This window comes from Typopeltis vanoorti, chromosome 8 (genome assembly GCF_054136105.1).
Source record: "Typopeltis vanoorti isolate ZY-2024b chromosome 8, IOZ_Tvanoo_1.0, whole genome shotgun sequence".
NCBI classification, from domain to species: domain Eukaryota; kingdom Metazoa; phylum Arthropoda; class Arachnida; order Uropygi; family Thelyphonidae; genus Typopeltis; species Typopeltis vanoorti.
The window spans coordinates 110,325,860-110,341,234 of record NC_143556.1 but is presented as its reverse complement, the minus strand read 5'-3'; positions in this window follow the sequence as shown (position 1 = coordinate 110,341,234).

Below are 15,375 nucleotides of genomic sequence, written 5' to 3'. Positions count from 1 at the left end.
AAAATTTACGTCACATACAACTCACCAAACAAACACATATCTACCACAGACCTGTCACAGCTACTAGACAATAATGAAACCGTAATAATGGCTGAAGACTTAAACGCTAAACACCCGGCATGGATTAACAGGATTGCAAACAAAAGCGGCAAAATCCTACACAGTTTCATCGCTAACAGGAACATTGTAGAGGCAGGACCAATCGAACCCATACACTACGGCACGATCGGGCGACCAGACGTACTAGACATAGTTATCCTGAAAAACGTGAACCATCAATACCAGCTAATAACAATAAACGATCTAAGCTCAGACCATAACCTAGTCCTACTCCAGCTGGACGCTGCACCAGACGAAACAACAACAAACCCTACATCCACAAACTGGACACAACTACCCACAAAAATCAAGGACACTACAGGACTCATACCTATCATCTCCATGAAACAAGATATCGAAACTGCAGTCTCCAACCTAGAAAAATAAATAACGCTAAGCCTAGCAGCAGTAACCTCGATTACATCCAGCACGAAACCAAACCAACTCCCAGAAGACATCCGAAAACTCATCCGGCACAAAAACAAAATACGCAGACAATATCACAAAACACTAGCGCCACAAGACCGACAAGAACTCAACAAAGCCACTCAACTAGTCCGCTATAAAATCAAAGATTTCCGCAACCAACAATGGGAAAACACACTCCGATCTATACAACCAAATGACCAAGCACTATGGAAACTCCTAAAAGGCCGCAACACGTCAAGCTACGTACCACCAATTCATGGGGAACGCGTACGGTCTACCGCGATGACGAAAAAGCTGAAGCTTTCGCGGACAGCCTAGAGCTACAATTTAGCCCCAACTACAAGAACGTAGACCTAACATTTATCACAAAAATACACCGGCAGATGCGGCATGCACTAAGGCACCACTACCAGCAACCGAATATCCGCTTAACATCTCCAAAAGTAATACGCGAAATAATTAAACACCTTAAAAATAAAAAAGCGCCGGGTCCAGACAAAATCACGAACAAAATAATCAAACATCTACCACACAAAGCCCTCATGCACATAGTTGCCATCACAAACACGATGCTCACGCTTAGCTATTTCCCAAAGCGTTGGAAGACTGCAGACATAATCCTGATCTCCAAACCAGGAAAAGACCCGAAATTCCCATAAAATTACCGACCCATCAATCTCCTCTCCTGCCTCGGAAAAATATCCGAAAAAGTAATCCTGACCAGGCTACAATAAATAGCCCCCAAGAACAACATCATCCCAGACGAACAATTCGGGTTCACACCACACCACAGCACGGTACAACAAGTACAAAGAATCACAGAATACATCACACACGGTTTCAATTGGAAACAACAAACCGGTGCCATATTTCTCGACATAGCCAAAGCTATGTCCTGCATAAACTACTAACAGCAAAAGTACCAATACATGTAGTCCTCCTGATCAGCTCATACTTAAAAAAAAAAAACAGAAAATTCCGAGTAAAAATACAAGGAATAATATCCTCTGAACGCAAAGTCACAGCGGGAGTTCCACAAGGCTCACTCCTTTTCCCCCCTACTATTTGCCATCTACATGGCTGATATCCCACAGAACAAAACAACGTTTTCTGCCTATTACGCAGACGACACAGCCATTTTAACCAGATCACTATGCCCAAAACTAATAACAAAACGACTACAAACTGCAGCAAATGAACTTGAACTCTGGTTCAAAAACTGGAGGATCGACGTAAAAGGAGACAAAAGCGCAGCAATACTGTTCACAAGAAGGAAAAAATCCCCCCACAACTCAGTACACATATACAATAAAACAATCCCATGAGCAACAACGAAATACCTAGGAATACAACTTGACAAAAAACTGCACTTCAATACCCACATTGCACACATATGCGCCAAAGCAAACACAGTCATAGCCCAAACATACACACTAACCAACAGACGCACCTGCTTAAGCATAGACAACAAACTACTCATCTATAAATCAATAATAAGACCCATAATAACATAGGGATCACCCGCGTGGAGTCACACAGCACCTTACAACATCAAAAAACTCCAAACAATACAAAACAAATGCCTAAGAATGTCATTTGACGCCCCATGGTTCATACGAAACACACAACTCCACCGAGAAGCAAAAATACCGACAATTCTCAAATTCCTCCAACAAATGGCCACAAGCAGCCACCCACCCAAACCAACTGATAGGGACAGCGACAGACTATAATGAACATGATAAAATGAAACACAAACGCCCCAAAACAATCCTGCTATTCCAAAGCTAACTATAAACCACACAGCCCGAATAGGGCGAGCTCCTGCTCAATAACTACCGCCCCCCCCCCCCCTCAAGAGACAGACACACAAGACAAAGGGAGTAAAAGCCAAGAGCTTGGTTCTCCATCACACCAGTTTAAGTCACAAGTCACAAGCAATTCTCTCTTACTCTTGCTATTCCTGTTGTTCTTGCTCTCGGGTTCGAAATAGGCGCCGGTCATTCAAGGGTTGGTACCTGAGTTATTCACAATGACGAGCGGATAAAAGGTTCAACGTACCGGTGTACAGACGAAGAAGTAGCGGCCAGGTGAGTGCAGTTTCGTCAGCGTGCCGAGAAAGCCTGCGTGAGCAGATCGAAGTGCAGTACCATGTGGACCAACCTAGGCTGAACTATTCCCATCTACACCAGAAAGGAAAGATTGTTATGCCGAGATCCAAATTGAATTGAAAGGGCAAACCACTAAAGTTTGATAGTAATGTTTCTTGATAATGTCTTACTGTGTAGATTACAGTTTATTACATGTTAATTTCTCTAATCTAGGAATAAGTTAGCTTAATTAAGTGTAAATATTTGTTCAAATATATAATATGAATTTTCTCAATAAACCCTTGTGCTGCCTGATTTAATAAATCCAATGTACCACTCATCAAAATTCGGACCAAAGCGGAAGTTAATTGTTTAGTTAAGACCACGACTGCAACCAAGGTTAAATACAGAAGGTATTGATATTTGGAAACTAGGTATATATATATATATGTATAGAACGATTGATCAAGTGCCTGTCTGAGAGTTCACTCCTCGACTGAGAGGTTTTCCAATCTAAGGGCTCTGGGTGGTGCAGTGGAACAAATAAATTTTCCCAGGACCTTAAGAGGGGGTTACTCCAGATTTTTGTAACTAAGGAATTGGCTCTACTCAGAGACAATCCCATTGTTAATTTAATTCGCGCACGTGACAATCTAGGGGGAAGAAGTACACATAGATCTCTATATAATCTAAATTATTATTAATATGTGACACCTCCAAGTAATCCAAAGACTCATCGCGGGAGGACACCTAGTGTGCAACCCTCCTTCTCCACCACTGCCGAACCGCTACTACAATCAACTACATCAGCGCCATCCACCACCACCACAACAAGTATCTTTTGTCTGTAAATTGCGTGTGTTCTGAATGGCCGATTTGTCTGTATGCGGGATGAAAAACCCAAGTTTCCGGGAGAACAAACCCTGCTACCTTTATATGAGATCGGCTAACTCACCCTCAACTGAGAAAGTTCATATAAAGATTCCTTCCGTCACGAGGGGAATCGAACTTAGGCCTTTTCCAATCGAAGGGCGCAAAGTACCGTCGTTCTTCCAATTGCGCTATGAAGGCGCTTAATTATAATAAAAAAAGAACCAAATAAAATAAATATAAGAACAAAAAAATGAGAATCTAACGATCCACAGTATATGAGTATGATATCATCACAATTGCCTACTTCTCTCTTCTTTTCTAACTGATATGATCGGTAGTCATGAACTCTGCTACCAGTGACGATAAAGGATATAGACCGGAATGGCCACAATGACAATTCACGGAACTCGAGATTGTTCGATACAGCCCTCGAAGAAATTTTGGTTTACTGAGATTATCATAAGAGGTAAAAAGTCATGATACGTATATAATATTTTCAGAGACATATCTTTCCTTCAAATGCGCTTCCTGGTAATTCTACTCGTGAGTAGTAGAGTTTGCTGGCCTCGGCCTCGACCATAGATTGCAACACTATCGGCAAGATTTTTTTTTCTAAGTTGGTACATCCGTAACAACTTAGTCTAAGTTCCAAACAGCTGTCAGAAGCAAAAGTGTTTACTGAATCCCTTGAAATGAATAAAACTGAGTATCGTGCGGTTATAAAAGTCTTTGTAAAGATTTTTATTCTACGTGGCCGTACCAGCCTTGAAGATGATCCACGTGAAGGACGTCTAAAAAGTGTAACAACACCAGAAATCATTGACCAAGTGCACGATATGTATTGGATGACCGGCAAGTCAAAATGCGTGAAATTTGTGAGACTATAGGCATTTAAAAAGAATGTATGGGATATATTTTGCATGAAGAATTGCAAATGAAAAAGGTTTGCGCAAGATGGGTGCCGTGCTTGCTCACAGCAGATCAAAAACGCACTCGCATGAAAATCTCTGAACAGTGCTTGGAGCGTTTAAACAAGAATAAAACTGATTTTGTGCGTCGATTTACTACTATGGATGAGACACGATTCACCATTACACAGCAGAATCCAAACAGCAGTCAAAACAGTGGACAGAATCCGGTTGTTCAGCGCCAAAGAAGACAGAGTCGGTTCCATCAGCAGGAAAGGTCATGACATCGATGTTTTGGGATGCTAAAGGCATTTTCATTATTGATTATCTTGAAAAGGATAAAATAATAACCGGGGAATATTATTCCGATCTTTTAACCAAACTAGACGGAAAAATTCGTGAGAAATGACCCGGTTTATTATTATTATTATTTGACACCTCCAGGCAGCCAAAACCTCATCGAGGGAGAGTGTGCCAACAGCATCGAACGACTGGTTACATTGCGACTACTAACCGCGCTCAAACGTACTTAACTGAGCCATTAATAGGATCCGGTTTGCAGAAGAAAAAATCATCTTTTCTGGACAGTGTTTTGGCAATGGGAAAATTAAGGGATCTGCACAATGAATTGTTGGAACATCCACCCTATTCCCCAGATTTGGCTCCCTTTGACTCCCTCTATCTCTTACCAAAACTAAAATTCTTCCTCGCTGATCAGTATTTTTCTTCGAATAAAGAGATGATTGCAGCTGTAGAGAGGTAATTTGCAGATCTTACTCAGACTAGGGGGGACGGGATAATGGCACTGGAGCATTGCTGGAATAAATGTATTAGTCTTAACAGAGATTATGTTGAAAAATGAAAATAATTTTGAAGTTATGAATTCATTTTTCCATTCTTAGGCCGAGAACGTTGCAGACTACTCTCGTAAGTTTTTTCTATGTAATGTATATTCCTTTCACAGATCAAAAAAGCACTCATCCAACAGACAAATTATTGTATTGTTTATGGGATAGTATAGTACAATGGCTGTAATGTTGTGCCGTGGAAAATAATCGCCATCAGTGAGTACTTAAATTCTATGGAGGTTTCATCTAATGATAATAACTATAAGAATAGTGAATGAATCAAATTTGCAGAATGGTGGATATAAAATAGCGCAAATATTTTTGATTCTTTTGATTGCTTTGCAGATATGGTACTCTATGAAAAAAAGTAGATCAACTTCACAAACTTCCATCCTATATCTTTTCATCATTAATTGTTCTGCTGAATCTTTTATTCCCCAAAGGACGTAGGCAGGGCTCTTTAGCTAAGCTCCACTCTTGGCCATCACTGAGAGATGTCCTAAAGCTGATAGTTATTTTCATAGTATCCTGGAGGGAGCATTATAGACAACCGCCTTTATCTAGGTCATTAGCATTAACACTGTACACAGCTGTCTCAAAGGGTACAATTCAGTAATTAATTTTCTTGGGTTGTAGTATATAAAGCTGAATTACTTCCTAGAGGGGGAAACTCCACAACGATCGATTAAGTCTAAAATTGTCTGAAAGGACCCCAGAAAATATCCCTTTAGTCGATAACTAAAGAATTATGTAGGGGTATTGCAATGGCAGCAATGCTCATTTCCATATAATGACTGCTCCTCTGAAGAATCTTTAAACCAGGAATTAGAAGTTATCAAAAATACAGCCATCCTAAATGGATATAATCCCAAAACAACTCAAAAAATCATCAGTCACTTCTGTATACATCAAACCAGACAGGAAGAAGTGCATAGGATTCCCATGCCTTACGTTAAAGGCATCTCAGAACGTCTTTCTAAAATTATGAAGAAATACAATTTTGCCACTACTTACAAACCTATCAACCAAATTTAGAACTTATTACCTTCTCCTAAGGACAAATTCTCACCCTTGATGTTACCTGGTGTTTATGAGATTCCATGCTCATGCAAATTATCTTACTTTGGACAGACAGGTAGGTATGTTCAGAAACGCATCTGGGAACATCAAGACCACATTCGTCTTCTTAAACCGCAGAAATTTGGCCTCTCTCAACACGGAATTGAAAATCCAAACCATAGGATCCATTGGGAAAAGGCTAAACTTTTACATAGATCTTTATTTAAACATGAACGTTTATACAAAGAAAGTTCTGAAGCCCTACTACACAGACCAAACCTAAACCGCAACGACGTTCTTACTATTCCTAAAGTATGGGAAATTATCATACAAAATTGTGTTAAATAATTAACGTTTTTTTTTTTACTACTTTAGCACGTTATGCACGTTTTCATGAGATTCTATTGTAATCATGCGCCCTAACTGTATGTTATTCCTAATTTTGTTTAAATACTGTACTGATGATGGCCTAAGATACTTTAGGATGAAATATTTACAATTAAATAATTTTTACTGTGGTTTATACGTGTGTTTCTTCTAATCATGGAGTTACAATAACGAGCATTCATTATTATTATTAATTAATTCTTTGTAAAGTGTATTAAATGAATATCTTATATAGTATATTGCTATGAAGGCCGACAGTAACACATAATGTCTGTTTGTAATGCATGTTAGAGAATGATGTACTCACTTGAATGTGCTCATTCTATCAAATTTGGTTTGAGCTGCTTCATATTTTGTAAGAATTATTTTAAAATATGGTTGCAATATTAAACTCATTGTGATTGCCAATAAATTATGCTTTAAAAAGAAAAAAATATTCTGAAGGCTTTGGATTTGGAAAATAAACTCAAGAGTTCTACACCTTTACCGCATGCTTTACTAAGGTGAACTTAAAAAAAATTGGAAAGTGTGAAAGAGAATAATAACTTCTTCAATAACATTTAATTTAATTGAACTGTTTTACAGCATATTATAATTTCAGAATATAATAGTTTAATTTCAGGGAAAATTATCAACATTTCTCTGTATTGCGTTTAAAGCCACGACTTTACTAGATTACATAAATTGTCCTACCCCACTTGAGTTATACATGCAAATATCATTATCACAGAGCTGCACAGGCCTGTTTTTTTTTAATATATTTATTATTTTGTAGCAATTTATGGAAATGCTGCTAACATTGAATGCCAACATAAATTGTCCTACCCCAACCAATCATAGTAACTTTGGATGAGTGATATAATTATTTAAATTTGCCCAGAGTTCTTTAAGATATCCAGAAATTTTCAGTTTCATCCTAGTTGCCTAAGACTTTTTGCACCTCATCAGCAGACTGCTATGTATTTCTCCTGTATACCTGGCTGCGGTTGACCATTGCACAGTGGTAATGGATTTTTGAGGTTATTTCTAAGAGGAGAAGGAGGAGGCGGTGAGAGAGAAAGAGAGAAATATCATCACCAAATGTTAACGAACCTGATTATTTGAAGCCTGCAAAGATTGTAAATGTTCCATGTTAGCAGCATTTCCATAATTTTCTACAAAATAATAAATATATTTAAAAAAACAGACCTGTGCAGTTCTGTGATAATGATATTTGCATGTATAACTCAAGTCCAGCGAAAGAAAGACCAATGCAAATTCGATTCCCGTCTCTCACTAGAAGAGCTATTCCAACCATTTCTTTGAGAAAATCGACCGTAGATCGAACATTATTCGAAATAATACTATATCGCCTTAAAGTAGGGAACCCAAGATGGTGGAAGGTCTTTGCTAGTCTTTATTGGATGCGGTTTAACATTAATGATAGTCTTGGGCTGGCTATCTCTGATTGGCAGACTTGAACTCAGCCAATAGAGTTGAAGAATAAATAATGAGGAATAAAAGACATTTGTGAATTAATTAAGAAAGAAAGAGAAAATAAAATAAAAACTAGTTACGTTACCCAGCTATACTACAATTGTATTCTAGTTTTATAATATTTTTTGTTGGATTATATAAGAGGAGAAAAGTAACCTCACTAATGCTTTCACATTGTCATTTTAAAATCATGACTAGGAACAGCCGGTGAACATTTGGTTACGTTGCAGATGATTGCATTTGATTAGAGTTTTCTCATCTCATAAAATTCAACAAAAAACACGCCTTTCCTGGTACTTGCACAAAGGATTATTATAGTCCTGTAGATCATTTGTGAACTAAACTACAAAATTATGCAAAAGAACAAGAAATCAGAAGTTAGAACTTCTGATTTACTTTTGATTCTGTAATTAAGTAGAGCATTAGATACGTCAAATAATTGTTTTTCTCCTCCTTCTCTTGAGCTATATCAATAGACATAAAACATCACTAGTGCAGGCTCAAGAAATTGCGATAACTTCTGCAATTCAGGAAATCATCCAGAATATCCTCTCGAATTAGAAACAAGTGAGTAAGAATCCAACGTTATGCGAAGAATCTTCATAACGTCGGTTTAACTTAATGAAACTTAGGCTAATAACATGCAAAAGTGGAAAACACTTCCTTCGCCTGCTAATAGAAAAACGCGAGTATTTTATCCTTTGAAATAATGAAACTGACCGCAGAATGGTTGCAATTATGTTTTCATAACCTTAGGTGTTGCAATCGTAATTTCATCTAATCAAGAATAAATTCAGAACAATTAAAAGAGTCTGATTTATGAGAAGTAAACTACTCATTACTCGAACTCGTATTTATATACAGACCAAGTAATAAAAACTGCAGGTGTTGAAGAAGACAGGATGAAAAGGCTACAGGCTAGCATATTAAGTGAATAAGCGAAGGCACCATAGAACTCACTATCTGAAAATAGTCCATCCATGGGTAGAGTGCAAACTTCCAGTTCAGCTTCACTTTAATATAAAACCCATCAAATACCTTTTATTCCCCAAAGGAAGTAGATAAAACTCCTTACCCTATCTAATTTCGAGGAAACCATCCACATCTCGTCGCCATCATTCAAATCGTCATTGATAATAATTCCAAACTATTAATGTTAATGAATAGAAGTTATTCAGGAAAGAAAGTACACAGACAACTCTCCATCTCATGGCTCTAAACCATAACTCTCGTACTTTGTCTATAACAGTTATATGAGTTATATAACCGATTTAGACTTACTGGATTGGACACCTCCAGGAGAAATTCTTCTTGCCTATGCCAAAGATTGCATAAGGCTAGCTACACTAAGATCATTATAAGTGAGATTCTAGTAACTAAATAGAAGAATTCTTTACAGGCTTTCCTTTGGCTATTCCCACTTTCGTCAATCATTGGTATTATTATAAAATATATTATATTTTATAACTAGCCCTGTGTAGCTCAGTGGATGTGGCGTTTGCACACCACCGCGCTAGGCCGCACGAAGGAAGTCTTGGTTTCGAGTCTAGTCGGCGACTAGAGGAAATTTTTCTAAGCCTTTTTTCGACCGGTTCCCGAGTTAGTCGATCTCTGGCACGGGCAAGCAGGTTTTTCCTCCCGGAAACTCGGGTTTTTCGTCCTGCAAATTCAAGAAAATCGACCGTAGAACCCACATTATTTTCAGACATTAAATATATTGTGTTAGGGTTAGAGACCACGAGATGGCGGCACATTTGAGCCGTCTCTCTTCACTGCGTACCGCTTAATTAGTGATAGCCTTGGGCCATCTGTCTCTGATTGGGTACCAGTGGAGATTGAACTGCCCACTCAGTCTCCAAAAGTTAGATAGGGCTAAATGGCCTCGCCTACTCCCGTATATACGGGAATAAAAAGGCGTTAGCTGATTTTTTTTTTTTTTTTATATATTTTATAATAATACCAATTGGTATAAATATTCTTGCCTATGCCAAAGATCGCATAAGGCTAGCTACATTAAGATCATTATAAGTGAGATTCTAGTAACTATATAGAAGAACTCTTTACAGGCTTTCCTTTGGCTATTCCCACTTTCGTCAATCATTGGTATTATTATAAAATATATTATATATAAATTGTTATAAATATTCTTGCCTATGCCAAAGATTGCATAAGGCTAGCTACATTAAGATCATTATAAGTGAGATTGTAGTAACTAAATAGAAGAACTCTTTACAGGCTTTCCTTTGGCTATTCCCAATTTCGTCAATCATTGGTATTATTATAAAATATATTAGTAAATTGTTATAAATATTATTGTTATGAAATAAATAAAAATCTGCAAACGTCTTTTATTCTGCTAGAGGGAGTAGGAGAGGCAATTTTTCTCAAATTAACGTTTGGCGGCAATTAACGCTCCACCAGTAGCCAGTCAGAGATATCTGGCAAGATTATCACTAATGGCATCCAGTGAAGAGAGGCGTCTGACAAATCCAATTATCTCGTGGTCCCCAATCCTAACACTATGTTTGCCAGCTGTCTGTTTGCCAGCTCTAGAAATCAACTTACTAGGGAACCGGTTGAAAAAAAGTTTAGAAAATTTTCTCTAGTCGGCATCTAGGATTTTATTATTATTATTAAATGGCCTTTGTTCTTCTCTGATTTTACCTTTCATACATTTATATGTTAAAAATGATAAAAAATAATGTAATAATGTAAAAAGCAAGTATTATTATTAATATTATTATTTATTATTATTATTATTATTATTATTACGGGCGACTGCAGGGAATCCTTAGACTCATCGAGGGAGGCCCTAAACATCATGTCCACACAACTATTCTGCATTCTCACAGTATCTATCATACCTTGCCTTGAACTCATTCACTGTCATAGCACCCACAACAGATTCTGGCAGCTTATTCCACTCATTCACCACTCTAAAAGTAAAGAACCCAGCTCTAACACCCTTGCTAACCACACTCTTGTCCAGCTTCCATAGATGTCCTCTAGTCCTCTCACAACCAGTACTGTTCTCAATAATATCTTCTGAATTAATCTTATAGAAATTCTTCAGTAATTTGAATGTCTCAATCATATCTCCCCTCTTCTGCCTATCAACTAATTTCTGCAACCCGCAAATTTCAACCTGTTCTCATAAGGTTCATTCCATAGACCTGCTATAATCTTGGTCACTTGCCTCTGGATCCTCTCCACCACATCAAGAAGAAACCTAGGTGACCAAATCTGGGCACAGTAGTCGATATGAGGTCTTATCAAGGCACAGTACAGAGGAACAATACTTGCTTGTCTCTGCTCATCAATGTAATTTTCAACAACCAAGTGAGTTGATGAGATGATTTAGCCACTTTTGCAATGTTTCCCCTAAACTTCAGCTTCCTATCCACCAACATTCCCAAGTCCCTCATCAATCTTCTGGAGCAAAGTTACACCAATGTGGTATACTGCTGCTAATCTTTTCACCCCAAAATGCATAACCTTACATTTATACTCACATAAATATGAGTATTAATGGTCCTGTTTTCTGATTTCCCTTGTGTCAGGTTTGTTCTGATTCATTTTCATTAGAAAATTGATTATTTAATTAAAAGTTTGATTTTAATTAATGTAGGAATTGTGATTTAAAAAATGACAAAGGATATTGCTTCAGGCATACATATTATAATATTTAATTATAAAATATTATTCTTTACCACTATACTAGTGTATTCTCTACGAAAGAACACGTACCAGTACACATAACACATGTGCACCACAGAAAATGGATAAACGAGAACATGCCACCACGATACGTCACTACCACTCATTGCCAACTGCAGCCATCGATTATTTTCATTGGTATCCGGAGAAGGCAGTGCTGCAGACAACTGTTGGCATCTCGTGCGGCACAATCCTATCTCTATATATATTGTATTTATCATTTATTGTAATTATACCTGTAAAATCTTCCAAGAAGTGTTGTTATTGTATTCTTATAGAAACAATACTTATAAGATTGCAATTGGTTCCTCCAAATCTTCTACATAAAGTGCGAGACTCCTTTCATTGGCATGCCGAACTTATTTAGAAACCCAAACCTCTTCCGTTTCAAAGATATAGCAGTAAAACGGAGCTGAGAAGGTCTTCAGAGCAGGCGCTCCAGTTTCTTCTTCCCTCTCTCCCCTTTTCACCACCATGAAGCGTGTGGCATCCTTCATGTTCATGCAAATGAACATGAAGGATGAGAAATTTAGAAACCCTGACTTCTTCCACTTTAAGCATACGTCACAAATAAAAATGTGTTGCCAGGTAATAATTAGATATTATGTAGGTCGAAACTTGTCGGTAGCTAGTGAGGAGTCCTCCTGTCAGCTGGCACATATTCCCTCTGCCACGTTATGTTCTGGAAGGGTAGTCCAGTGGTGATATCTGGGGAGCGGTGTCATGGTCATATTATTGGAAGCAACTGGTCCCTGTCTGCATGGTCATTACGTCTAACAGCCTCTATTTTTATTGAGTTTTTATACTGTTTTTCAATTATATTCTTATATAAAATGAAAGCGAAATATAACATGCAATGATATTGTTACTGTGATTAATGTCACCTCCCTGAAAAATTCACTTCAACAATAAATAAGAAATTAGACGAAATATGCTATCAGGACGAAATTCTTACAAAAAGCTATTTTAATATGCAAAAGATGCCAAAAATCCGATAAATATTCACTTTAAAATCCACTAAAAGTACTTATAGAGAAAATAAAATAATTTAATTTTAAAACTCATCATTTGTTTGTAGATTACGAAAAAGCATTTGATAAAGTAAAAAGTTATATTATCTGATACAGTACAAAGAATAAATATACTGTACGCAATATTACAGTCAATACTAAATATATACAAAAATAATGAAATAAAAATAAATAAATAATATCTGAAAAACCATCTAGAAACCAAGGTATATAAATTATAAATTAATACAGGGATGTCTTCCTAAAACAAAACTGTTTACCGTTTATATCAATGAATTAATAATACAGTGGAATACTTTAAATAACCCAGGTATGGAAATTTCCTGGGAAAATAGCAGGGTTTTTTCTCCCGGAAACTCGGGTTTTTCATCCCGCATACATACAAATCGGCCCTTCAGAACACACGCAATTTACAGACAAAAATTACTAGTTGTGGTGTTGGAAGTGGGCGGTAGATGGCGTTGATTCGTAGTAGAGGTAAGGTGTAGAGACAGTTGAAGATGTCCTCCCGCGATGAGTCTTCGGACTCCTTGGAGGTATCAGGAATAATAATAATAATAATAATAATAATAATGAAATAAATACGTTATTATTCAGATGATCAGGTAATAAAATGAGATAAGGAAGACAATTGACAAAGAGAAACATATAATTTAAACAATATATTGGAACAATTTGAAATTATTTTTCTTTTTAATGTAGCTCCTACCAAAGAAAGGTTATTTTGCATACTTATAGTACATCTGTATCATGGGTAACGTAGTGGGTTGTTTTTCTATTTGCATTACTTTTTATTTATTTTTGTGTATTTTTTATTTATTTTCGTCAAGTCCAAAACCCTGCTCTAGAAAGCAAACATGGAACTTTTCAAAACCCTTCAAGTCAGCAATGTGAGACACAGTGGTCTCACACCAGGTGATTAAATTTGTCTTTTTGAAATTCATTCAGCCTGTTGATTGGAGAGCGGATAGGCCAACCAGACTGCTTAAATTGATAAAACTAATGCAATGGCATTTTGTCGAAAAACTACATTTAGAAGTACAATAGTTATTAATGATAAAATAATGGAGAGATAAATTCTTTTAAAGACCTGTGTAGCTCAGTAGAAGTGGCGCTTGCGTCCTTTGCACTTGCCTGCTCGACCTAGGTTCTAGTCTAGTCTGACTGGAAGAACTTTTTCTATGCCTATCTTCGAGTTAGTCGTTCTCTGTCATGGGCAAGGGGGTTTTTCTCCCCGTAAACTCAAGAAAATCGACCGTAGCACCCACATTATTTCAGATAGTAACATACCCTGTTAGGTTAGGTACCAAGAGATGGCAGCACTTGTTTGCCAGCCTCTTCATCGGTGGCTTCTATAATTAGTGATAGACATGGGGTAGCTATCTCTGATTGGCTACCGATGGAGATTGAACTGCCCACTCAGTCTCCAAAAGCTAGATAGGGTATAAAGACCTCGCTTACTCCCTATTAGGAAATAAAAGGCCTTAGCTGAGTTTGATTTTTTTTTTAATTCTTTTAATTATGAGTGCTTTTCTGTTGAGCGTCCGAAATTGGACGCTCGGCGTTCTTCCTGAATGAAATTCAACAAGATGAATTTCATTGCCCGGTGTGAGACGAATGTTTCAGTTATTGGCAAATGCACTATTGAATACAAGAACTTCAATAGTACATTTGCCACACGATATCTTATAAATCAGGCTTGGCTAAACAGAGTATAGACATAGACCGTAATATTATTTCGTCTGAAAGCACCTACTACATCGTTGTCGGCACAAATTTTAGCATATATTTAAAGAGAGTGTTGAGGCCTTGCTTCACCTCCCAAACTTGAATAAGAACGATTGCCTATCTTTACTAAAATATTGCAAGGTCTAATTAATATTATCATTACATATTTTTTGATAGTTATAATTTATCGATGTTTCCTTAGTTATAACATTACTCTGTTATAAGTATAACATGGTCCGTGGGATCAAGCCAGTGGCTTTGTGCTTCAGAACCATATGTCTGGGGAAGGAGTGTCCTAGGTTCGACTCCCGTCAACGACGTGAGGAGCTTAAGGATCTTCCTCAGCCATAGCCAAGGTAGCCGTTCTTGGGCGTGGACAGCAGGGTTTTCCCACCAGTTTATCTGGTATTTTGCATTCCACTAGCAAGCAAACCACACCCGTGAACACACAGGCTACAGTCATAAAAATACGGCAAGGAAGGCAACGGGAAACCACCTTGCATCACTATCTCCCTAGTAATCAGCTGCAACCCTCTTAAGTGAGGAAGCCACAGGATCAGATCAGAAGTAGAACAAGACGAGGCCTTGTCTGTTTCAAATTAATCCGCTGTTTGCATTCTACCTTATAATCAACTGCCACTGTCACTGAAAATGGTCTGCAAGTTTCATATCGAAATATCTCGCCTACTAAACAAATAAACATTTTTCATCTATTTAGTACCATCAAGGT